Genomic DNA, 24,837 nt, shown 5'->3' with positions numbered 1-24,837 from the left:
ACTCTTCAAATAGTACAGAAAAGATAGTGTTGACTTACAGTGCCCTGAAAACCATTCTATTTTCTTTTTTAAAAAACACACATACACAATCATCTTCTCTATATTCAAGTTATGTATGAGATTATCTTTTGACACCATGGTACAGTAGAGTCTCACTTATCCAAGCTAAACGGGCCGGCAGAAGCTTGGATAAGCGAATATCTTGGAAAATAAGGAGGGATTAAGGAAAAGCCTATTAAACATCAAATCTATATATATAAAAGGGTAATGAAATTTCAGCCTAGGACAAAACAACAAAACTACACATCCCAGAAACACTAAATTTGGCAGCACAACCCCTCATCCATGCCTCTACGTTCATACAACAAAAAGAAAAATAAAGTCCTAATTAGAAGGAGATGAATAATTGTTTCTATCCAATTGCTGCCAGTTAGAAGGCTAAGCTCCGCCCACTTGGTCTCCTAGCAAACCACTCAGCCCAGGGGACAGGCAGAGTTAGGCCTCACTTAGGCCTCTTCCACACTGCCTATGAAATACAGATTATGTATTAACTAGATTATATGGCAGTGTAGACTCAAGGCCCTTCCACACAGCTATATGACCCATTTATAATGGACTTAATGTCAGGGGAAAACCTTTTCCCTTTACCTTAACTACCACCAATTCCTCAATACAGTATTTATTTCCCATACCACCATACTTCGCCACAGCAACGCGTGGCCGAGCACAGCTAGTTAGGTTATGATTTTACAAATTAAGCACCAAAACATCATGTTATACAACAAATTTGACAGAAAAAGTAGTTCAATATGCAGGAATATTATGTTGTAATTACTGTATTTACGAATTTAGCACCAAAACATCACAATATATTGAAATCATTGACTACAAAAATGGCTTGGATAATCCAGAAGCTTGGATAAGTGAAGCTTGGATAAGTGAGATTCTAGTGTATTCAATTTTAGATGTTCTTTCTCAGAGCAAAACTTCAGCTGGAAAAATGGTGCCTGTGGCCAGCTTTACATGGACTCTTTATCCCAGGATCGATAGAGAAGGGCAAAAGCCAGATCAGCCCTGGGATGATTTTGACTAACAACTCCCAGGACACTGTGGAGATGGGGGGCAGCTCTGACTGTCCAGTGGTGCTGAACCTCTTGTTCTCTGTCATCACAGCAGCCACCGAGGGCAAATGGCTAGTGTTGGCTGCTCATCACCTGGTGTGACATTGAGCAGAGGAGGAGAGAGATGATGAATCACACACTACTTTCCACCTCCTTCTTCAGTCGCCTTGTTGCTCTGACTAGCATCACTCCAGATGAGAAGCAATGGACACTAGCCATTGAAACTATGAGAACAGGAGAGGGGCTGTGAGTGCCATCCCATGTCCTTGGATGACCTAAGCCTGGAAAATACAAGCTAAATGATTGCGGTTCCATCTAGGACAGCAGTTCTCAATCTGGGGATCGCGACCCCTGGGAGGGGGTCAATTGGCCATTTGAGAGGAGTCACACCACCACCTCCTTCGGCTCTGTCTCCCCGGAATGGCTTTCAAAAAAAAAAAAATGGAAACAAGGATTGGAGATAAAGCTTCAGTGGAGACACTTTTCTGTTTGATAACCCTTCCCTTCCGAAGGATAGATTCCTCTCCTTTCCTGTTGTCTTAGACCCATTCTTAACTAGAAGTCGTTTGTACCTCAGGGACGGCTTGTAGTCTAAAGAACAATATTGTTACACAAACATGGACAGTCCTAAGGGATGAAGTTATGAAGTAGCAACGAAAATAATTTTATGGTTGGAGGTCACCACAACATGTGGAACTCTATTAAATGGTTGTGACATTAGAAAGGTTGAGAACCACTGATCTAGGATCCTGCCAATCTAAGTCTGGACTCTTGGAGCAACCTGTGACTTCAGTTAACAAATTCAAGATCATGTTAAGCGGCCTTGACCCATGTGAACCTGAATCATCTCCATGCATTGTTGAGTCACCACAAAGTTGATTCACCTACCATTTAGGAAAACTACTCAGTGTAAATGTGTCCTATGTTTAGGCATTTAGGTCTGAGACTTATACTTTCCAACTTGGAAGTACTTGCTTTTAATGACAGGTCCTAATTCCAAAGAGACATGAGGGGTAGTATTCATTAGTGAGATAAGAAAGCATGCACATCCTCAGAGGACATCTCTTTTTCATTAGAGTTTGTGGTATTCCAGGACTGAGTCTTGGCATTAATAACAGGATTTGGATGTAGATTGCAATCATATGCACGCTTACCTGCTAATAAGCCTAGCTGTACCCTATAGGATCTCAGTAGAAACGAAGTCTTGTTCAGCTTTGATTCAAATCAATGTTTCTCCATTAGCAAAACCTCTATATCCATTTGCTTGTTCTGACCAGAATAGACCTACTGAATTAATTGCTAAAAGGTAAGTCAGCAGTTGTATAATTTCCACTTATTTAATTGGTCTAACTCTAATTAGGTCTAGCAATTGGATTTGGATTTTGTGTTAAACAAGTATTTTATCAGCACTGGCGCTTTTGTATTCTAGCAATAGAACACAAAAAGTCCAATTTCGAATTCGATTTCGAATTTCATAGGAGAAAGCTGCTAAATGGGACAATTTTGAGCAGAAAAATATTTGATATGATATACTTTTCACCAGTTCAAAATCATACTTCCCAAAACTATATTTATTTATGAGTTTAGAACGATTACAATAAATTCCAAGCATCCTAATTGTTCAGTTTTGTATTTTCAGAAGTCCCGTTTTTGGAGGTACAGACTAAAATCATAACTTACCAAGATGATGGAGGGTTGGCTTAACAAACACTTGCCCAGCCAATGCTGTCTTGAATCCAAAGGCCTCACAGCCTCGTGTTCTCGGAAATGACCGCCCCAGCATAATTTTCTGCCAGCACTGTGTCCTCAAGCTACGGGAGGCTTGGAATTGGCATAACATGGTTCCTTCCTTTGCTCCATCCCTTCTCGACCCCATTTTTGGCTCTTTTGTTTACTGATCTCAGTGGGTGGAGCAGTTGTGCTGGCAGAGCTTTCTCTCAGCTGATCTATGAGAACAGCCAGCTAAGAGTGTGATGCCAACATAAAGGCAGTTCAGCCAACAGAGGCTTGTGCCTACACCCTGCAAATCTCTAAGTTAAAACTACACCAACCATCTATGTCAGTGCACTCAATTCAACAGCACACACAGAATAGATGCTACACTCCCCCGTACCCTGCTTGGTTGGCCTTCATATGAAGCTGCCTTATCATGAATCAAACGCAACATCTACATTGTAGAATTAATGCAGTTAGGTACCACTTTAAGTGCTATGGATCAATGTTATGAGATAACAAGATTTGTCATTTTACATCTTTAGCCCTTTCTGCCAAAGAGTGCTGGTGCCTCACCAAATTACAAATCCCAGCATCAAATCTTGGCAGTTAGAATGGTGTCAGATTGCATTATTCTGCAGTGTAGATGCACCCAAACTAATGATTCATCTAGCTCAGGGGTGGGGAAAGTACTGCTTGGGTCCTATTTTGTGCCCCATAACCATCTCTAGAGTCCCCTTGATCCCCCAAATTTTAATATATCTCTTTTTGCTGTATTTTCACATACACCCCCACAGCATCCAAACCACTCAAACAACCACAATTACATTTCTCAATGCAGTTTGCCTAACTTTACTCCTCAAAGTCTGGCATTAAACTAAGCTGCTACTTCAATAAACTACAATATAAACCCCTAAAGTAAAGGGACAAATCCCAAAATAAATATGTTTTAAGGGCAACCTTGTGTCTTCTTGTCAGATAATTTCTAAATGCCCTGCCAGAGTTTCAGGTAGGACTGGGTAATCCTACTAGCCAATCCATACATTCAGAAAAATTACATTGCACAGCCTTCCTTGAACTGTACCACTTCAGAAGGCTGTCAGGTAATTATACGATTGAATGCCTCCCTTGAGCCTCAAAAACACTCTCTGCATAAAGAAATGGGATGTTAAGAAGCTGAGAATCTTTACCTCTAACTCATGGATCTCCTATATAGAGGGAGCATACACTTCATGTGATTTCCCCATCTGTATTCTCTGAAGTGATGTAGGCTAAGGATAGCTGAGGAGGTACTTACCTATCATTGGCCTGTATCACTTCAGAGAATACAGATGGATCTAAAGTGTTCAAGTTTAAAAACAGTTTGAAAGCTAAAAGATTTCCCTTCACATCTAGCGTTCCTGATGGTACAGTGGGAACACAGGCAGTTAATATCTCATAGCATGAGAGGGTGTTTCTCTAGTTTAAGTAAGACTCTTGGAAAGATGTAACTTGCTTTTGAAGTTGGGTTGTCCCTCGACAATTGGAGTTTTGACTTTTACAGATTTCATTATTCACAAATGTGAGCAGTGGTTCTCAACTTGTGGGTTCCCAGGTGTTTTGGCCTACAACTCCCAGAAATCCTGGCCAGTTTACCAGCTGTTAGGGTTTCTAGGAGTTGAAGGGCAAAATATCTGGGGACCCACAGATTGAGAACCACTGTTAATAATAATAATAACAATAATAATAACAACAGCAACAACAACAACAACACTTTATTTATATTCCACCCTATCTCCCCAAGGGGACTCAGGGCAGATCACAATACACATACACAACAAACATTCCATGCCGTTTGGAGACAAGAAAGGACAGAACAGGGTATGTAATCTTGAAGTCCGGTTTTTTGGTGCCTTGGAGGTTGAAGTTGCGCTCAGATTCAGCCACAGGGAGTGTTATTGATCCATTCTCAATGACGAATAGCCATCAGGACTTCCTCCTTCCACCTTCCTCTTGGTCACATTTCTGGTCTTGTTATTTATGGTGTGGTAAAATGCCTCCCCTACAATTTGCAATACCTATTTTCTTTATTTACAGCTTATAAGATGTTTTTGAACTGCTTAGGTAACCAGTGAGCTGGGCTTGACGGTCGAGTGCTCATCCTGACCGGGCTTTGAACTGGCCACCTTTTGGTTGGTAGATCTTATTACTGCTGATGATTTACCAGCTGTGCTACAGCCCAGTTCTAGAGAGAGGACCACTGCAGGAAATGTTATGTTCTCCACTGCAATTCTATGGCCACTTTTCAACAGAGGTTGGCCTTAAAATCATTGCAGAAGACCTAGACATTTCTAGAAAACTGCAATTTCGTTACTTACAGTGTTTCACTTTTGCCGGAGACCTGTGCATCTAACCCCAATAAAGGTGGAACGCTGACTAGTATGGGATGCAGTCAAATTCAATGTCTCAGACTGTATTTGTTTATATTTTTTTGTCTCTCCTCCTTTCTTCCTGCAAAGTTAGTGGCCTCCCTATCCTTTCCAAATGCAACAGTGTGGATTCTGCAGGCCATGATCTGGTACGGACAAGAAAAGAGCAAGCATCTAGAATCTCCTTGCATTCTAAGCAATAAGGAACTCTACAAGTAAGGCGTGAAGACAGGGCTGCCAACATCTGTCTTGTAGGAAGATGATGTGCCTTTTGCTGCTTCATGCCAGGGCAAAGTTTGTCAGGTGGCAATTCCCTAATTAGCAGAGAACCATGACGGGAGCCGCTGCCTGCCAAACGTCCTCCTGCCTCCCATCGAACAGTGAGCTTGGCAACTATCGTTGAAGGCACAGGCCCAAATTCACACACCTTGTTTCCCACCAGGGATGTCGTATACTTTGAAATAGCTCACAACAGTTGACTTAAAGCTTTGAGAAAAGACATTTTTTACATTGCTGCCTGAGGTTTTTAAAACGTGTGAGGTGATAAAGTTCCCCTGGCACATGTTAAAATCGCAACATTTATCATGTGTTAACTGATACCTTTACAAGCCAATGTAGCACTGAATCTCTTCTGTGCTTATGGCTTTGTGCTTTCCTTGAGAGCTCAACACAAGCCTCTCTGTGTTCACACCACAAATGTAACTCATTATGAATTATAATCATTATAGATGTTTCCAGTATCACAAGTTGTTTTTCACAGACAGGAATGCATGCACATTTAACACAATATCACATACTAAAATTACTGAGTGAAAAACTCAGTATGTGCATGTTTATGTGCCCTCGAGTTGCTTGTCTAATTATGACGGTCCCATGAATTTCATGGGGTTTTCTTAGGCAAGGAATGCTCAGAGGTGGTTTTGCTACTTCCTTCCTCTGAAATATATTCTTCAAAACCAGTTCACTGGCAATTCTCCGTCCAAGTATTAACAAGGGCTGACATTGCTTAGCTTCCTAGATCAGATGGGATCTGGTTCTTTTAAGGTACCGTATTTACTCAAATCGAATGCTCACCTTTTTTGGCTAAATTACTTTCCCAAAATTAGGGTGCACATTAGAGTTGCACAATGTGGTAATCTTAGTGCCGAGCCAAATCAAAAGGGGAAGCTACTTCAGGAGCAGCTGGAGCTCCTATTAAAGTCAAAGCGGATTCATTCTACAGCATAGATGCATCCCAAGTTTTTCTTTTCCATTGTTGAAAGCTTTGGCATTCTAACACTTTTGTTTTTAAAGAAGGAATTATAAGCATGCATGTTGGAAATTACAACAGTCCACATGATATGATCTGAGACTGCTTAGACCTAAGACTCCATTTTAGTTTCTTCTTAGACTTTGGTCTGCTAAGAGCAAACACTTGCTTGATGTTTATAGGAATTATGCCCTGTGCCATCTACACACAGAGATTAATCTCAAACATATCTGAAACTGGACTGATAAACTATGTACTTGTGTTATGAAGAACACATAAAGGTTGTGAGTAAACTAAATGTTATTTTATCAAAGCCTACTTCATTTTTGTCTCTTGAGTGCATGATATAAAACTAGTTGTTTAATGGAAGAGCAGATATATTATTTTGGGCACTAAAAACACTTCTGAAACTGGGTTGTTGTATGTCTTTCGGGCTGTGTGGCCATGTTCCAGAAGCATTCTCTCCTGACATTTCGTCCACATCTATGGCAGACAACCTCTGAGGATGCCTGCCATAGATATGGGCAAAACGTCAGGAGAGAATGCTTCTGGAACATGGCCACACAGCCCGAAAGACATACAACAACCCTGTGATCCCGGCCATGAAAGCCTTCGACAACACTTCTGAAACTCTGTTTTTGTGCATTGGCATATTCTCTGTTTTCCTGACAGATCAGAGACAATAGATTCAGTCTAACAACTAAAGCCATTTGCCTCTACATTTAGTTGTATACCATGTGAGAAGATTCTACTCAAACAGGTTTTTAGCTCTTCTCTGAAAGATCAAACTTTTCCAAAAGGTTATGAGCTCCAAATGGTTATGAATGCTATTTTCCAAAAACGCTGCCACTGTAATGCACACCTTTTTTTTGCCTAAATTACAAACAGTGCACTTTTTGCCGCTACACTTTACATTCATCAGCAAATACTTTTTTTTGGTTTCAGGTTTTTGAAAACTGAGGTGTGCATTAGATTCGATGACACATTAGACTCAAGTAAATATGAGTATTTAAAAGACCTTAATTGATTGCACTTGCCTATCCACGTAACACTCTTCAAACCTTAACAGTGCAGCAGACAGAGCAGATGAACATTAGTTTACCTGAGTGGCACAGGTTAAAACAAAACTCACCAAACATAGTAAACATAGCCAGCATATAGCAAAAGGCAAAGTTCTTTGCTGAGTTAACCCACACTGTTGCTATGCACATACATTTCCTTCCTCCTCCTCCACTGGCATGATGTTGTCTACTCTTTTTTCCTCCAGATTCACTCATATTTCACACCATAGAAATGAATGAGAGATATTCCATAAGCCACTTCATCTTGAAATATCCTAGGAGGGAAAATGGTGAGGAGGGAAGAGAGAAGCTAGCAGAAGAGGACTGCTCCCAAGTTGTGGGATGTCCTTCCATGGGTGATTTTTGTTGGTCTGCTCCCTGATGTCTTTCCACCATCATGCAATGATCTTTTTATCTAACCAGCATTTGTTTGTAGCTTGTTGCAGTAGATGGAGCTTTGAATGGGGTATGGTATGTCTGAGTTTGATTATGTTTTCAAAATGTAATTGTAAAAGCAGTTTTTAACTTGTGTTTTAAAACTGAATTGTGGTTTAGCTTGTGAATGAATGTTTTTTTTAAAAGTTGGAGTGTGTTTTAAACAGTTGTAAGCAATCACAAATCCTATGCTGGGAGAAAGGCAGGGATATAAATTAAATAATGAATAAATAAGAGAGAATGGTTGGAGAAAGAGGGCAATTGATATGGACATAGGCAATAGTCTGGGGAACTACAAATACTGGAAAACGGAGCTGTGAATGTTCCACTGCGATATTCCTAGATCACAGATAGAACAAACACAGTTTTATGCCAACATTATGATGTAAAATATTTTATATTCCTTTTATGTTCTTCTCACTCTCTCCATTTTATTTAACAATTCAAGTGCAGCAGACTGAGCACGGAGTCAGATATTCAATGATGAGATTATTCACAAGAGTATTTCTTTCACTTCTGCTCTTCCTGCATTAGATTACAATAATGGAAGAGGGTTTTGGGAATGTAACTTTCATCATTACTTTATACTGTACCAGCTTTCAGTAGTGGACTTATTACCAGAGAACTGTTTTCCATAGCTGCTATTAATTCCTGCAATTTTAGTACAATTATTGTCATTGAGGGTAGTGAAAACCTGTTCTCTCTCCAACCCACTAACAAGAAATTATTAGTGCGGGGTTGCTGTTAGTTTTTCGGGCTATGTTCCAGCAGCATTCTCTCCTGATGTTTTGCCTGCCTGTGGCAGGCATCTTCAGGGGTTCTGTTGACTTCACTTGATTCACTGCCAACAGAACCTCTGAAGATGTCAGCCACAGATGCAGGCAAAACATCAAGAGAGAATGCTGCTGGAAGATGGCCATACAGTCTGAAACACTCACAGCAACCCAGTAATTCCGGCCATGAAAGCCTTCAACAACGCAATTATCAGTGTTGTTTGTATGCATACTTCAAGGGGAATCTGCTGATATTAATGGTTCAGAATAAAATGCAAATGCAGTAGTCTCTAATTGTGCAGTGAACGATAAGAAATGCTTATTCAGAAATAAATTGTACAGATTTCATTGAGATTTACTCCCTAGTGAGTATCCACAAGATTGAATCATTGTTCTCACTAGTCACTATTCACATCTAACTCCTAGAATCAGAAACAATGATTGCCACCAATTGGATCTGGAATTTAAAGTACTGTACTATCATAGACAAACTAAACTTCTGTTGAAAATATAAAACTTTTAACAGTATCTCACAATCAAAATCAAATGTTGATACTTATTCCACCAGATAGTTTATGAAGTTTCAAATTTTGCCTGGCTACTGAATCCATTGCTTCCTAGACAAGGCAAGTGGGCAAGAATCCAAGAAGGAAACTAGACTTATTATCCAACAAGAGAAAGAGATATGATCACTACTTGCCTACATCTTTGTGATAAGCAAAACCCAATGAATACGTGCCTGACTCCGCTCTTGCTATCTTCCATTCAACATCTGAGCACTGTCACGCAAGTGTATGATATTCAAATCAAATTTTGCGCTTTGTGGGGGTGTACATGTCAACTCCTCTGTCTTTAAGAAGTCATTAGAAGGGGCTCAGCATGTCAGGTGGCCGAGGCTCCACAACATCCATTTCAAACGGCATGTGCCCTGTACAGGGATGGCGATGAATGTGTGATCTCAGAATCACACATTCAAATAAACATTGTTGGGGGAAAATGACAGGGTGGTGCTGAAAGGCTTCTAAGCGGCTGCAGGAAGCCCCCGGGTTGGACAAAAGCGAGGACGGGCCTTGATGCGCCAACTGTTATTTCTCCCCACTTGTGTGCGACTAAGTGAGCACGCATAAAGGGGGCACACATTTTAAGGAATTAGATGCATAATTGCCATTATCTAAAACCCCAGCACATCCCAGGTTTCAGATTTCTTTGGCCTGCAAAGGTCTGTATGGCTAGCTTTCCACAGTGAAGGAAAGGCCTACATGTTAATGTATCCAGCTGAGAGAATAAGAACCTACAACTCTTTTCCAAATCTTTTAAAGCTGATTTAACTCACTGGGAAGACGTTAATCACAGTGTACTACTTGTCCCAAGACAAGAGCTATATTAAAATTAGGGCAACATCAGTTACATTTACATACATTCCAGCTATTTCTGATTTGTCAATTAATACTCTTTTGTACCACTTTTAAAAGTGTTTATAAAATGTCTCCGTTTCTCTCTTCTTGTTTTCTTCCTTTGGGCCATATAACCCAGAATATCAAGGCAGGATAACCCACAATATCTGCTTTGAACTGGAATATCTGAGTCCACACTGCCATATATCTCAGTTCAAAAAAGATAATGTGGGATTTTATTCAGCTATTTAGAAGGGGACTTTGTCCTTAGATTTCTTCAGCTACTTCAAAAGTAGGGCCCTTCCACACAGCCATATAACCCAGAATATCAAGGCAGATCCACAATATCTATTTTGAACTGGATTAATGAGTCCACACTGCCATATAATCCAGTTCAATGTGGATTTTATACAGCTGTGTGGAAGGGGCTATTGTTTGCAAACAAGTAACTCAAGCCCCGTCTACACTGCCAAATAAAATCCAGATTATCTGCTTTGGATTGGATTATATGGCAGTGGAGATTCATATAATTCAGTTCAACGCAGGTAATGTGGATTATAGGGCAGTGTAGAAGGGGCCTCAGGAGGAAGGTGAGAAGGCAGAATCATGTCCTTCCCAGAGGTTAGGCATAAGCAAACTACTACAGCCTCTTCCAACTTGTGTTTTCCCTTGTTAATATCTTTTGCCATTTTGACCAGTTTGGCGTTACTAACAACACGTGTCCTGTTTTCATCTGTGAAAAGCATGTGCTTATAAAGTGTTACCATTTAACATATGGCCTAAAGTCAATCACTAGACTCAACTAGAGTAGATCGATTAAGTCAATAGGGTGTACACAAACAAGTCACCATTCAACAGATTCTGCAAATTTGTTCTAGTTGAGACTAGAGATGGCCTGAAAAAAATGAGGGGGGAAAGCCCCCCCCCCGTTTTTTCCCAAGCCATTTTTCCCCAGAAAAATTGGGAGGGGCTTCAGAGGCCATAAAAGGTAGGTTTGGGGTCATATAATTCAACTGCAATTCCGCTGGCCATTGAGCAGGAGGGAGGCAGCCAGAAAGAACATATTCTATACACTTTTCCCCTAATTTTCCGGAAAACATTGCTTTGGAAAAAAACAAAAAAACCCCTGTTTTCTCCTCTATGTTTCCATTTTTCCACCAGGACTTCCATCTCTAGCTGAGATTACCAATTGGATTCCATAATTTGATTCCCTCTAACTTCACCAAATTTCTTCGATAATATAGTATTGCTTGAAATCCAACAATGTTTTTCGTAATCAGATAGACTATATACAGCCTTCCCAATCTATTTATTCAAATAATCCATCAAAATAATTGGAGCCCCTGGTGGTGCAATGGGTTAAAACCTTGTGCCGGCAGGACTGCTGACCGAAAGGTTGGCGGTTGAAATCCAGGGAGCAGGGTGAGCTCCTGTCTGTCAGCTCCAGCTTCCCATACGGGGACATGAGAGAAGCCTCCTACAGGATGGTAAAACATCCAGGCTTTCCTTGCAGATGGCCAAATCTCTCACACCAGAAGCGATTTGCAGTTTCTTAAGTCACTCTTGACATAAAAAAATCAAAACAAGTCTTATGAGGAAACCTCAACAAAATTATTATATCTACAAGTTTAAAGAAGTGTCCTTCTCTCTCTGATCATGGTGTCTTGAGCATCTGGTACCCAAGAGTTCCAGGGAGCTCTGCTTAAAAAACTTCGTGCAATCATATATATACACCACAACTTTGGGGTTTTTTTTCGTGTCAGAAGCGACTTGAGAAACTGCTTGGTGAAAGTTCTACTTGAAATATATATAGAGTAAGCCCTACTTGAAATACATACTGTGTGTGTTTGTATGTATTGGTTTGGCTGAAATATATGCACACACAAGAAGTTTTACTGCAGCACATTTACTATGCCTATTCCACCTGGATCCAATTAATTCTTTAAACTAGTGAATGCAATGAAGAAGGATCCTACCTGACCCAGTTTTACTCAGGGTCCCAATCCCTGGACTGTTGTTCTTTATTTACTGTCCTGATTTAGAGGGTTTTTTTAATATTGATAAGCCAGATTTTGTTCATGTTCATGGTTTCCTCCTTTCTGATGAAATTGTCCACATGCTTGTAGATTTCAATGGCTTTTCTGTGTAGCCTGACATGGTGGTTATTAGAGTGATCCAGCATTTCTGTGTTCTTAAATAATATGCTGTGTCCAGGTTGATTCATCAAGTGCTCTGCTATGGTTGACTTCTCTGGTTGAGTTAGTCTCCAATGTCCTTCATGTTTCTTGATTTGTGTTTGGCCAATACTGCGTTTGGTGGTCCCTATGTACACTTGTCCACAGCTGCATGGTATACGGTACACTCCTGCAGCTGTGGACAAGCCTATATAGGGATCACTAAACGCAGCATTACCCAAACACAAATCAAGGAACATGAAAGGCACTGCAAACTAATATGGGGATCCTGGGATTGGGGGGGGGGGGAAGAGTTGAGAGATTTTTTTTCGTGTCAGGAGCGACTTGAGAAACTGCAAGTCGCTTCTGGTGTGAGAGAATTGGCCGTCTGCAAGGACGTTGCCCAGGGGACGGCCGGATGTTTTCATGTTTTTATCGCGTTAAAGCACTGAGCTGGAGACCGAAAGGTCCCAGGTTCAAACCCCGGGAGGGGCGGGAGCGGCCGTTGTTAGCTACAGCTCCTGCCAACCTAGCAGTTCGAAAACATGCCAATGTGAGTAGATCAATAGGTACCGCTCCGGCGGGAAGGTAATGGCGCTCCATGCAGTCACGCCGGCCACATGACCTTGGAGGCTACTCTCATGTCCCCACATGGAGCTGGAGCTGATAGAGGGAGCTCATCCGCGCTCTCCCCGGGTGGGATTCGGACCTGGCAGCTTTCAGATCAGCAACCCAACCTTCAAGTCACAAGGCCACCGGGGGCTCCAGTTGAGAGATGGCGAGAATACAGCCCCTCTTCCCCCCCCCCCCCCCCGTTTCTGCTGGACCCGGATTCTCAAATCTTTTTCTTTCTGTTGTCAAAGGCTTCCATGGCCTGAATCACTGCGTTGTTGTGAATTTTCTGGACTGTATCGCCATGTTCCAGAAGCATTCCTGTCTGGAATTCCCATTTTTTTCTTAGTGATGTTCTTTATTTACTGTCCTGATTTTAGAGGATTTAATGTACATTTTCATGGTTTCCTCCTTTCTGTTGAAGTTGTCCACATGTGTGTGGATTTCACTGGCTTCTCTGTGTAGTCTGACATGGTGGTTATTAGAGTGGCTGATTTGTGCTATGGCTGATTTCTCTGGTTGAGTTAGTCTGCAGTGCCTTTCATGTTCTTTGACTTGTGTTTGGGCGCTGCGTTTGGTGGTCCCTATGTACACTTGTCCACAGCTGCATGGTATACGGTAGACTCCTGCAGAGGTGAGAGGATCCCTCTTGTCCTTCGCTGACCGTAGCATTTGTTGGATTTTCTTTGTGGGTCTGTAGATGGTTTGTAGGTTGTGCTTCTTCATCAGTTTGCCTATGCCGTCAGTGGTTCCCTTGATGTATGGTAAGAACACCTTTCCTCTGGGTAGATCTTTGTCTTGACTCTCATGGCTTGTTCTTGGCCTTGCAGCTCTTCTGATGTCTGTGGTGGAGTATCCATTGGCCTGTAGAGCCCAGTTTAGGTGGTTTAGTTCACCTTGAGGGAGGTGAGGTTCACAGATTCTTTGTGCACGGTCTGTCAGGGCTTTGATTGTGCTTCTTTTTTGACTTGGGTGATGGTTGGAGTTTTTATGAAGGTATCTATCTGTGTGTGTTTCTGTAAACTGTGTGGCCCAATTGTTGATTGGGTTTGCGGATGACCGGAACATCTAGAAATGGCAGTTTTCCTTCCTTTTCCTTTTCCATGGTGAATTGGATGTTTGGGTGGATGCTGTTAAGGTGGTCTAGGAAATTGCTGGGCTCTTCCTCTCCATGGCTCCAAATTGTGAAGGTGTCATCTATGTATCTGAGCCATACAGTTGGCTTTTTTGGCGCTGTTTCTAGGGCTTGTTTTTCAAAGTGTTCCATATAGAAATTTGCTACTACTATATTTCTACTATAGAAATTCTACTACTTTGGAATCTATCTATCTATCTTCTATATCTATATACACATAATAAAAGTGAAAATGTGTATGTATGTGGAGATGTCCACTTAACACAGACAACCTCCCGCCTCCACAAACAGCTATAGTTCCCACTGAGCAGGAGACACCAACAGCCCTCCCTCCACTGACATGCAGGTTATAGTGAGCGCCCAGAACATGTAACGCAAACCCTGCCAGTGTCCTCCACAAACACCATTCTGCCCTCCACCCAAGTGAAGGCTTTCATGCAGGACAATTTCATCCCAGATGTTCTGTTTTTCCTCCAGAATGGACATCCCAGAGTTCCTTAATTTGCAGGACCCCGCCCACTGCCTCTAACTTAACCCTTTCCTATGGCACACGGTTAACAGATGAATTGATCAGCAACTGAACAAGACGTTTGGGGAGAATTTATAATTGTTTACAAGATTTGTACTTGACCTACATCCAGAGAGCACTGTGAACCCAACCAATGACCACTTTGGACCAAACGTGCCACAGATAATGGGACTTGCAGTATCTTTACAGAACATACTGCAGGGGGTTGTGGGAATGGACCTTGGATTTGGGAGTTGTAGTTCATCTGCATCCAGAAAGCACTGAACCCAGCTGATGTTGGTCTGGACCAAACTTGGCATACAGACCCAACATGGCCAACTGCATACAGTTGGGGTTTGGGGGTGAATGACCTTGGATTTGGGAGTATTAGTTCACTTTTATCCAGAGAGCCCTGAACCCAGCCGACAATGGATCTGGACTAATCTTGGCACACAGACCCAACATGGTCAACTGCGAATACAGGTGGGGTTTGGGGGTAATTGCCCTAGGAATCTGGGAATTGTAGTTCATCCTTATCCAGACAGCACTGAACCCAGGCAATGATCAATCTACACCAAACTACAGTGATATTAGCTAACATCCTAAAACAAACAATGCCTTCTTCCAATAACCCGAGCACTGCTGGCTCCTCAAGCTAGTCTATATCTATGTATATAGCTATATATATTCTATATTCTATACTATATTCTTTCTATACCCATAACAAAAATGAAAACCCATATGTGTGTATGTGGCACAAGTGTCTGTTCACACAGACAGCCTCTGGCCTCCACAAACAGGATACAGTTCCCAGTGCTGAGGAGCCAGCAAGTCACTCTTTTTCACTGACATTACGGTTACAGAGAGCTCCATGAACATGTAGCCTAACCCCTGCCAATGTCCTCCCCAAACACTACGGCCCACCACCCAAGGAATGCTTTCGTTTGGGGACCATTTCATCCTAGATTTTGCATTTTCCTCCACCACAGGCAGGCATCCCAGGGTTCTCCATTGCTGTGGAATATGCATGGCCCCGCCCACTGCCCTTCCCTTTCAAATCTGTCTGCAGAACAAACAGCACAACTACACTTCCTGGAGGAGTTTGGGGATTGACTCCACATGGTGGAAGTTGTAGTTCACCCTGCATCAAGTCAGAGCACTGTGACTCCTACTGGGGAATACAGAGGAGTTGTAGTTCACCTACACCCAGAATGCTATGAACCCAAATAATGATGGCTCTCGGCCATACTTGCCATGCAGACCCATGTGGGTTTGGAGGGGAACTGGACTGGAAGTTGAGGAGTAGTAGGTGCTGGGATTTATAGTTCACCTGCAATGAATGAGCATCACACTTGGCACACAGAGCCCGCATAACCAATACAACATATTGCACAAGTTTGGGGAAAAGGGAGTTATAGTTCACCTGAAGCCAGATAAACACTGACCCCCACCGACAATGCACTAGGACCACACTTCACACAGAGAAGCCTCATGACCATACTGCAGGTATTTGTGGGAAGAGGCCTTGATTTTGGGAGTTGTAGTTCACCTGCATCCAAAGAGCACTGAACCCAGCCAAGGGCGGATCTGGATCAAACTTGGCACACAGACTCAACATAGCCTGCTATGGATGCTGACAGATGTTTTGGGACACTTGCCCCGGGAATCTGGGAGTTGTAGTACTTCACCCCATCCAGAAAGCACTGCAGCCAGGCGATGACTAGGCAACGACAGATCTGGACCACACTTCGTACACAGGCCCAAAATGGCCAACTTTGAATACTGGCAGGTTTTGGGGAGGAACGACCCACCATTCTGGGAATTGTAGTTCACCCACTTCAAACTGAGAATACAACACTCACTTATCCAACGTTCTGGATTATCCAACACATTTTTGTAGTCAATGTTTTCAATATATCGTGATATTTTGGTGCTAAATTCGTAAATACAGTAATTACTACATAGCATTAATGTGTAATGAACTACTTTTTCTGTCAAATTTGTTGTATAACATGATGTTTTGGTGCTTAATTTGTAAAATCATAACCTAACTAGCTGTGCTCTAATTTGATGTTTGATAGGCTTTTCCTTAATCCCTCCTTATTATCCAAGATATTCGCTTATCCAAGCTTCTGCTGGCCTGTTTAGCTTGGATAAGTGAGACTCTACTGTAATGCCTTTATCAAATAACCCGGGCATCGCTTGGTTCCCAAGCTAGTAGTCAATAAAACAGAAATACAGTAGAGTCTCACTTATCCAACACTTGCTTATCCAACGTTCTGGATTATCCAACATATTTTTGTAGTCAATGTTTTCAATATATCATGATATTTTGGTGCTAAATTCATAAATATAGTAATTACTACACAGCATTACTGCGTATTGAACTACTTTTTCTGCCAAATTTGTTGTCTAACATGATGTTTTGGTGCTTCATTTGTAAAATCATAACCTAATTTGATGTTTAATAGGCTTTTCCTTAATGCCTCCTTATTATCCAACATATTCGCTTATCCAACATTCTGCCGGCCTGTTTATGTTGGATAAGTGAGACTCTACTGTACCTAACAATCAAAGACAAATAATGCCTTTATCAAATAACCCGGGCATCCCCGGGTTCCCAAGCTAGTAGTCAATAAAACAGAAATAGATGTGCTTGTGAAACTCCCTACCTTCCTCCATTATCCAGCGGATAGTGGCAATTTGGTATCTCGTTCTTGCCTTTTCTAAACTCGGCTGGTACATCTGCCAACTCTTTTTCCATGTATTGCTGGAGTCTACCTTGCAGGATCCTTCTTGATCCTCCCCCCTCCCAAAAAAACCAACAACAACCAACAACAACAATCCCTTGGCTTGGCGTGAAAGAAACCACAACCGCCTTTTCCTGTATGTGTGTGTGTTGGTGTGCCTTGCTTTGGCACTTTCTTTCCGTTTCCCATTGTTGCCGCCTTTTTTTTTTCTCTTTCGCCAAAACGTTTTGGCACTCTCTCTCAAGTCTCTCCCTCTCTCTCTCAACTCCTGCCAACTTGGAGCGGCGAAAGTCGAGGACGGGAGGAAGAGGAGGAGGAGAAAGAGAAAAAAGAGGGGTGGAAATTGAGAGACGCTCCTCCTTTCCCCTCCCTCCCTCCTTCTCTTTTCTTTCTTGCTGCGTCTGTTTGTACTTTAGCTGATCCACTAATCCCCTGAGAAAGCCTATTTGCAGTGAAGAGTATCTGTAGGGGGCGAGGCTGGTCCATGTGGGTTTGTGTCATTGGTTTGCAAAGAGAGACCCCGCCTATTGCCCAAAAAGAAAAAAAGAGAGAGAGAGACAGAAAGGGAGAAAGACCCTACCTCTCTCTTCCTTAGCTACTCAGCACAACGAAGCAGGGGCAAAAAAACTGAAAGGGTGGGAATCGAAGTTGCAATTTCGATTTTTTTTTCTCCCTCAGTCTCTTTCTCGGCAGGAGAGCCTTGGCAAAAAGGAGGCGAGGATTTAAGTTGGGGTTTTTTTAATTTTATTTTTTTTGGTGAGTGCATGCGTGTGTGTGTGACATTTTAAGGTGGATCTTCCCGGCAGCCCGAGGAGAGGAAAGGGAAAGAGCCAGCGAGCCATCGGGGAGGCGATCGATCCAAAGCGGCGAGAAAGAAAGAAGAGGGAGAAAAGATGCAGCTGTGAGGAGAAGAAGAAGAGCGCGAAGGGAGAGAGGAGCGAGGGAAGGGGGCTCCTTGGCCGCGGCTCTCCTGCTGCTCCCCCTGGACATTAAGAGACGAGGTAAGAAGGGGCAAAGAGGGAGGGAAAGCCAGGCTTGTCTCCTAAGACGGTTTTTTCCCCCTTGGTGCCCGCGTCGGTCTCCAAATATGCATGCGCCTTCGCTTGGCTGCGCCATCCAAGGCTGGTGGAGAGGAGAGGGCGAGCTTGGAAAAGGCGAGGACATCTTTGGCATATGGCATACCTCAAACCCCCTCTTTCCCTTCAGAATATCCCCCAGAATAGATAACATTTGGGAATAGGGTTGAATTTCGTAGGGAGAAGGAAAAAAAAAAAACACCTCAGAATGGATAACATTTGGGAACGGGGTTGGAGAGAGAAAGAGAGAGAGGCGTGTGTGCTTGTTTGGTCCCCAAACGCGTCCCGAGTCGTGCGTAAAAGCGCGCAATTGGTTGGTGAATTGGGAAAGACTCCGCTTTCTCCTTTTTGGTCACCTTTTGGAGGCATTTTCCACACGCACACACATATGTAGAAATGCGTGGACGCATCTTGTCTCGTCTTGAAAAGAGCTGGGCACCCTTCCACGCAGCCCTAAGGCAGAAAGTCCCACATTATTTGATAACACTTCAAAGCAGATATTGTGGGATTTTCTGCCTTGATATTCTGTGTGGAAGGGACCTGGGACAGATGGGAACAAGTGGAGCTTTGCGCCAGCTCGAGAAACAAAAAAGAGGAGGCAAAACAGCGCTTGGTTTTGGTGTATTTATTGTGTGTGTTGCCTTGGGAGGCGAGGGGAGCGAAATGACAATAAGTTGCTGCCCTTCTCCTCTTCCTGGAGCCTTTCAAAAATCTCCCCACAACACCCTCCCCCTTCCCTCCCCCCTTCTCTCCCGCTTGCTTAGGCAGAGAGAGTAAGTGAGAGACGTTAAACGAGGTGAAGTGGAAATCTTTTGTTTTGCTGGGCTCGGCATTGTTGACTTAGGACTGAGTGTGATGGACAACATCTGCCAGCAGATTAGCAGGGTAACCCGCGGTTCTCGGCGCTGCCAAAGTCTCGGCCAAGACAAGGGAGAGAGGGAGGGGGAAAAGTAGGGGGGCAAGGACTATAAAGGGGTGGCGGGGAAGGAGAGAGAAAAGAGGAGGAGGAGGAGAGGGTTCACACACAGCTCAGACACAGCACTTCCTCCTCAATCTCTGAGGATCTCTTTCTTGCCTGGTATACTTCACAGCAGGGCCATAGCCCGAAAATGGGGGGGGGGGGGGGGGAGGTTGACACTTTTTAAGGGAATCATGAAGAATCATAACGCAAAATAATTTAGAATTCAGATTCCATCCATAAACTTCAGTGGACACTCAAGTCAGATAAACTTCAGTGGAACCTCAAGACAGATAAACTTCGGTGGACACTCAGTTAAAATTTATGAGTAAACCAGTTTTGAAAAAACCTGAAAAATTTCAGGGGGGGGGGTTGAATCTCTAACCCCCCTCCCCTTAGATACAGCCCTGTTGTCTGGTGTACTTCTCAGCCTCCCCCCAACCCGTATAAACTACTTTGACAACAATCTGGAGAAAGTTTTCCTCCCACTGGAAGAAGTGGCGATAAGACGCAAGGCTTGGGTGGGTGGATGTGAGATAAGTGACACTGTCAGCCGCCTGGGCCCTCTCTCTTCTGTTCTTCCTCTTCTCTCACTCTTTTGTTGTCAAATAATTTTTAAAAATCCATGCTTCAGTGCTCCAGCAGGGATGGGGAAGTGGCGTATACTACAGTTTTTTGTTTGTTTTTTTGTCTTGTCTCCTTGCGCCAAACAGTGGCATCACAAAAGGTGGGGAGAGTGGGAAACGAACAACGGATGGGAAAAATCTGAAGGGAGTTAGATGCATTTGGGAGGCACTTTGGGGATCCTGGGATTGGGGGGGGGGAGGGTTGGGCGATGGTGAGCACACAGCCCCTTTCCCCCCACCTTTCTGTTGGACCTGGATTCTCAAAGCTTTTTCTTTCTGGGGCCCCTTCCACACAGCTGAATAAAATCCCACATTTTCTGCTTTGAACTGGAATATATGGCAGTGAACTCAGATAGCCTAGTTCAAAGCAGATATTGTGGGATTTTCTGTCCTGATATGCTGGGATATAGGGCCAGCGTGGAATGGCCCTGGGTTGCTGTAAGTTTCTGGGCTGTATAGAATCAGAATCCTAGAGTTGGAAGAGACCTCTTGGGCCATCCAGTCCAACCCCCTGCCAAGAAGCAGGAAATTGCATTCAAAGCACCCCAACAGATGGCCATCCAGCCTCTGCTTAAAAGCCTCCAAAGAAGGAGCCTCCACCACACTCTGGGGCAGAGAGTTTACCTGCTGAACAGCTCTCACAGTTAGGAAGTTCTTCCTAATGTTCAGGTGGAATCTCCTTTCCTGTAGTTTGAAGCCATTGTTCTGCGTCCTAGTCCAAGCTTGCTCCCTCCTCCCTATGATTCCCCCTCACATATTTATACATGGCTATCACGCCTCCTCTCAGCCTTCTCTTCTGCAGGCTAAACATGCCCAGCTCTTTCAGCCGCTCCTCATATGGCTTGTTCTCCAGGCCCTTGGTCATTTCAGTCGCCCTCCTCTGGACACCTTCCAGCTTGTCAACATCTCCCAGGTGTGGTCTGACCAAAGCAGAGTAGAAGGGTAGCGTCACATTGTTGGCTCATATTTAACTTGTTGTCCACGAGAACTCCAAGATCTTTTTCACACGGACTACTGTCGAACCAGGCATTCCCATTCTGTATCTTTGCATTTCATTTTTTCTGCCTATGTGGAGTATCTTGCATTTGTTCCTACTGAACTTCATTTTGTTAGTGGCAATGGGACATTCCACACAGCCCTGTATCCCAGAATGCTAATCAAGGTGATTAATTGCAACATTCACATTTGCCTCAAGCAGACAAGAGTTCTTTCTCCCACCCTGGACATTCCACAGATAATATAACCTTCCCTTTCCTAGTTTCCAATATGCCTCACAACCTCTGAGGCTGCCTGCCATAGATGTGGGTGAAACGTCAGGAGAGAATGCTTCTGGAACATGGCGATACAGCCCGGAAAACTAACAGCAACCCACTTTTTCTTTCTTCTTTGCCTTCTGCTCAGTTTCATTGTGATGTTTACAAAGTGTGCTTGCAGTTGTTTTGTTTTACACTCCTCCATGGAGGAGAAGAGAAGAGGCATCTTAACATATTTTTTTGCATAACCTGTCTTTCCTGCTATTTTCTTTGTGTGTGTGTGTGTGTGTGTGTGTTCCTTCCAAAATAATGGCTAATGTTACTGATGGTGACGATCATAAGACGAATACTCAAATGTGCCTTTTCTGAGCTGGCCAGAGAAGATGTTTGCGTCATATATTGTTCATCACAGCTTCCCTGCTGGCGATTTGGCATGAAGGGGGGGGGGCACCAGATCTTGATTGTTTGGGTACTTTATTCTTGGAAGGATCTTATCCTTTTTTTTCCTCTGTAGAGCTCCCCCCTTATGGAACACAGCAGTCACAAACAGCCTTGGGCATCTTTTTGAAATGGAAAATTGAAGTGCTGTGTTTCAAGAATGAAATGGCCGAGCGTTTTGGAAAGGTGTTGCCTTCCGCTCAGATAAACAAGAGAAACATCAGCGAGCAATTGGCTCCTTAGCAACTCTGCTGGACACAGGATTTCTCTCTGTTTCATGCAGATGGTGTTCCTCAGGCAAAGCATTTGGTGTGACAAACAAAATGTTTACCTCTGACCCTTTAACCTGTAACTCTCCAAAGGTTCTTAGTGATCTTGACCATCTCTTTCTGCATGATATATTATCTCCTCTCACCTTCGTAGAGATGCTGCATGCAGTTACACCAAGATGCTTTATATGGTGTGTTTAAAATCACATCATAGAATCATAGAATAGAGTTGGAAGAGACCTCATGGGTCATCCAGTCCAACCCCCTGCCAAGAAGCAGTCAATATACCATGTTTCCCCGAAAATAAGTCAGTGTCTTATATTAATTTTTGCTCCCAAAGATGCGCTAGGTCTTATTTTCAGGGGATGTCTTATTTTTCCATGAAGAAGAATTCAAATTTATTGTTGAACAAAAAAATGAACATTTATTATATACTGTACAGTAGTTGTCATTACAAACCATCATAACCAGACAAACTCTGAATCCTATCAAGAATGTCTTGTTACTACCAATATTTCCATGTACAATACTCTATGGTACGTACATTTACCGATCCTGCATGCTCTGGTGTTCTGTTCGATGGGCATGCTTACAAACAAAAACTTTGCTAGGTCTTACTTTCGGGGGAGGCCTTATATTTAGCAATTCAGCAAAATCTCTAGTAGGTCTTATTTTCTGGGGATTTCTTATTTTAGGGGAAACAGGATATGTGTTTTCAAAAGATCTTTCTCTTGCATAGTTCTTGTGGAATGAGATATAAGAAGTCTTTTCTTGTTTTGTCAAAGGCTTTTGTGGCCGGAATCACTGAGTTGCTGTGAGTTTTCTGGGCTGTATTGTCATGTTCCTGAAGCATTCTCTCCTGATGTTTCTCCCACACCTATGGCAGGCAGCCTCAGAGGCTGTGAAGCATACTAGAAACTAGGCACGGAAACTTTATATATCTGTGGAAGGTCCAGGATGGGAGAAAGAACTCTTTGTCTGTTGTAGGTAAGTGTGAATGTTGTAACTAATCACCTTGATTAGCATTGAAAAGCCTTGCAGCTTCAAGGTCTGTCTGATTCCTGCTTGGGGGAATCCTTTATTGGGAGGTGTTAACTGGCCCTGATTATTTCATGTCTTGAATTCCCTTGTTTTCAGAGTGCTGACTTTTATTTGCTGTCCTGATATTAGTTTTTTTCAAATACTGGTAGCCAGATTTTCATTTTCATGGTTTCCTCCTTTCTGCTGAAATTGTCCACATGCTTGTGGATTTCAGTGGCTTTTCTGTGTAGTCTGACATGGTGGTTGTTAGAGTGGTCCAGCATTTCTGTGTTCTTAAATATGCTGTGGTCCAGGTTGGTTCATCAAGTGCTTTGCTATGGCTGACTTCTCTGGTTGAGTTAAGTCTCTTCTCTTTTTGTTTTGGGATTTTTTTAACTTTGACATCTTATACTTGAATTTCAAATCTTATGCTCAAATATTATATTAGTATGGGTGGGTTGATTAAAACTTACTGCTCTTTAAATCAGACCGGAAGAGTCCTGGGGAGTATTTTTGACAAAAGCTTAGACTACCAATGGTATTACTTTGCTTTCAGGAAAAAATGTGACTTTAGATTTGTGAATGATTAGATATATCAATTGATCCTGTTGTCCTGTGACTTATAGAAGGAGAAGGGCAGCTCAAGCATTTTAAAAAAGTAATAATTAATTTAAAAAGCCATTTACAGTGGTCCTTGAAAATTAATTGGAACCAATAAATATTTATTAAACTAATAAAAATGCTGTAACTGTGCATTCTTGATCAAGTGTCACATCGGCAAAACTAAATAAGTCTACTGTTTCTATGAGTCACATAAAGTTTGTTGATATTTTCTTACTATTGAGAAAGACCTTATAAAGAGGTATATAGGATTGAGTTATTAACTTTCTGTTTTATTGTTTTTTGTTGGACATTGGTAAGAAATATTAATTAGTATTACTGGAGTACAGTGAGCTAGGACATTCCCATGGATACTAAAATCCATGGATACTCAAGTTCCTAAATTTCCCCCTCCAAACAACTTTGTTCACTGATACAAGTACACTATGAATGCAATCAAGATCTAGAGAAATCAATGGAAACTTGGTTCCAGTTGATTACTGATGTCAATCAGAACACTTTGATTTGTCCAACCCCTTGTTCTATCATAACTATCTCTAAATATTCATATACAGTTGGCCATCCCTATCCACAGGTTCTGCATCCACAGATTCAACTAAATACAACTAGAAAATATTCAGATTTTTGGAAAAACCCCAAAAAGCCTAGTCTCAATTTAACACTTGGCTGATGTGTAGGTGTACCCTGCCTCCTGCCGTTTCACAGGTTTCTCCGATACTTGTTTTGAGTTGTTCATCATTTTATATAAAGGATGCCAAGAGTATATACTATGCCATAACACATAATGGTTTGTCTTTTTGGTTTTTTCATGTGTTGGAAGGCACTGAAGAAAACTCTTATGGGCTTTCACGTTATTTCAGACCAATGGCAACTCGAAGAAGAACATTAACAGGATTTTCTTGGAATGATTTGTTTGGGGAGAGTGTCTTTGTTTTCTTCTGAGGGTGACTTGCTCAAGTTCGCCTTGTGGTTTCCATGGCTGAGTGGAGATTTGAATCTCAGTCTTCAAAGATCAAATAACTACACAAAAGCTAGTTGAACCCCCTTTAATAGGCCCAGTGCAAAATAACTTCATGGGAACTTGGTGCATAAAATAGTATGAAGTACATCATAGTTGACAGCCATCCCATCCCAAGTATCCAAGGATTTGTAAAAGTTCTGTTTTTGTAAGTTTACTTTTGTGATTTAAATTTCTCGAAATACTAGAGACAACAAATCTTCAGGTGGTGGAGCTGGCTAGAAT

At 42.4% G+C, this 24,837-nt stretch overlaps 1 protein-coding gene and 1 long non-coding RNA gene across 8 annotated transcripts in view; one reads left to right on the top strand and one right to left on the bottom strand.

Moving 5' to 3' along the window:
* The window catches only part of LOC134297719 (uncharacterized), a 179,179-nt gene extending 161,583 nt beyond the window's left edge, over positions 1–17,596 (bottom strand). Inside the window, exon 1 of one of the 2 annotated variants that reach the window (XR_010004579.1) lies at positions 17,256–17,596. This is a non-coding gene — a long non-coding RNA (uncharacterized LOC134297719). Of the gene's footprint in view, positions 1–2,801; positions 4,355–17,255 lie in introns of those variants that run through there. The other variant, XR_010004578.1, reaches the window with a different exon arrangement.
* A 123-nt stretch (positions 17,597–17,719) lies between these two features.
* ctbp2 (C-terminal binding protein 2) overlaps positions 17,720–24,837 on the top strand; it is a 279,102-nt gene continuing 271,984 nt past the window's right edge. For 2 of the 6 annotated variants that reach the window (XM_008106745.3, XM_062976049.1), the window contains exon 1: positions 17,720–18,334. The gene's annotated coding sequence lies outside the window, so the exon portion shown is untranslated. The remainder of the gene's footprint in view (positions 18,335–24,837) is intronic. The other 4 variants (XM_008106747.3, XM_008106744.3, XM_062976050.1 and 1 more) reach the window with 3 other exon arrangements.

This window comes from Anolis carolinensis, chromosome 3, assembly GCF_035594765.1.
Source record: "Anolis carolinensis isolate JA03-04 chromosome 3, rAnoCar3.1.pri, whole genome shotgun sequence".
Classification (NCBI taxonomy): Eukaryota; Metazoa; Chordata; class Lepidosauria; order Squamata; family Dactyloidae; genus Anolis; species Anolis carolinensis.
The sequence above is the reverse complement of the archived record's forward strand: the minus strand, read 5'-3'. Positions and strand labels throughout refer to the sequence as shown.